Here is a 2,159-nt window from a genome sequence, read left to right as displayed (position 1 = left end):
GTAACAGCAGCAACTCGAGCACATTACTGCCCCCTATATGTCAAGAGGACAAATAACACCTTTTCTGTTCAAATTGCCAACCCGCCACAGTGGCGTGTGTGTTGATCAAATTCACCCGCCACTTCAAACATTTACCCGCATTTGGCCGGTGGTGGGTGCTAATTTCCACCCCTGTTCATGAGATATTTTGCTGACACAGTAGACTTCAATAATTAATGGCAAAACTTAAAAACATAGTTTTAAAATCAAAAGGCTCTTGGTGAATGTGTTGGGATTTACTTTCAGCTAATAACATCAGAATTTTGCTGAGTAAATGTGAAATTGGCTGATTTGGCTTTTTTTGTGTTTCGGGTTGGCTGAGCTGTGATGGCCATCTTGGATGGGACTCTAACTTAGAAAGTTTTACTAGATGTATATTCATTGCTTACTTTCTGAGAGTTTGATTGCCTGTGCGTCAGGCGATAATTAAAGTGTTTATTTAGCTTTTTGTGTCTTTTTTGTCAAACATTTGAACATTCCAGGTGACGAACAGCCGTTAGCCTGCCGTCGGACCCGCAGCGCCGCTATGTTTTTATCCCACCAGCTGTCCACGCCGGGTGGCGCTTCCGGTTCTTCTAATCAGCGGCTAACAAGCCTCAGGTGTGTCTTTAGCCGCACTTGAACGCTGTTTGACTGCAAAACCAGGAACATAACCGCGGCTGAAACGCAGGTAAAACCTCATCAGTGCAACCATTTAAATTAAACGAACAGATAGCAGGAAGTGCTGTGTTTTAAGCAGGTAGTTTTCCTAAAAGTGAGATTCAAACAAGGAGGACTGGGTTTATACTTTGGCAAAAAACTGTTGTGAGTGTGAAAATAATAACAAAGATTCACTGTTTTGCTATTCATTCCCTTCATCAGTTTTGAAATACCTTGGAGGAATATTTGTATACTGTCTAGTAACAATTGCCACCTGGAAAAAAAGAATAGCTTGATTTTTGGTATTCTAATAGAAACTAGACACACTTATAACACAAAGCAGTAGTAGCTCCCATCTACTTTTTTCAATGGAGTTGAATAAAAAGATGTTCCTTGAAGAAATGTATATCACCTGCCTCCTTACGTGTCAAAGTTTTAAAGATTTATAGTGATCTGTTAGCAGTATGTGTTGGGTATGAGTCTCAGCTACTACCACACCAGATTTGAGCTCAGTAGCTATGAATTAATGAGTTAATTGAGTTAAAGCTTTTTTGTGTTGAAGGTTGATGAGCAGTGGTGGCCGAATTGAATTTGGTCAACTCCAAAGGATAACGCAGACGTACATCCAATGATTACTTTATGAGAATTTCATTAAAATTCATCCACTGGTTTATGAGATATTTTACTGACAGACGAACACACACACACGGACCAAGGCAATTGCATGATCGCCCAACTTTAACGATGGAAGGCAATAAATATCTCAGTAGCTTGAATTCGTTCTGAGTTGTATAAGGTACCAGATATTGGCCTAATGACTCCGGCGAGTGACCGAGGCGGATTTCCTGCGCCTCGTCTCTCCATGTGCGCCCTGGCAGCTGTAAGGCTCTGGTTGCGTGTCAAGCTTGGTCAGACACATGGCTGCTAAACTGAGATGAGGTTACACCTCTCAAAGCGATACCCACGGCCTCCAGAAGGACTCTGTGTGGAGGATTACAAGCATTTTCAGATTACTGTTAAGCAAGACTGAACTGTCTGCTGCTCTGACCCCCTTTTTTTTTTCTTTTTTTTTTTTTTATAACGGAGGCAATAAAAACAGCTCGTCGATGTTCAGAAATGAAGGAAAGTCGACGGCGTGGAAGTCTCAATAGGTGTAACCAGTTTGGGTCAGCAGACGTTTGCGAATTGAAATAAAAACGTCATTTGTTTTAAAACGTGAATCTGCAAATTAGCGCTGGTCCAGAGAGAGCCGCGCTTGTTTTGGCTTTGATTACAGCAAGCTGTTTGCACACCCTCTCCCCCATCGCACAATGCCTCTAATTGTGGATGTCTTAATCAAACTGAGCAAAACCTACAGAATTGGCTGGCACTGTAGTAAACAGGGGTTAGGAATGTTGGGGGGGGGGCTCCTTAATGCAGGATAGCTAACACTGAAGCTGTAGTGCCAGGAGTTTGCCCTGTCCATCTGCCATTCCACTCAC

This window comes from Kryptolebias marmoratus, linkage group LG22, assembly GCF_001649575.2.
Source record: "Kryptolebias marmoratus isolate JLee-2015 linkage group LG22, ASM164957v2, whole genome shotgun sequence".
Lineage (NCBI taxonomy): Eukaryota > Metazoa > Chordata > Actinopteri > Cyprinodontiformes > Rivulidae > Kryptolebias > Kryptolebias marmoratus.
The sequence above is the reverse complement of the archived record's forward strand: the minus strand, read 5'-3'. Positions refer to the sequence as shown.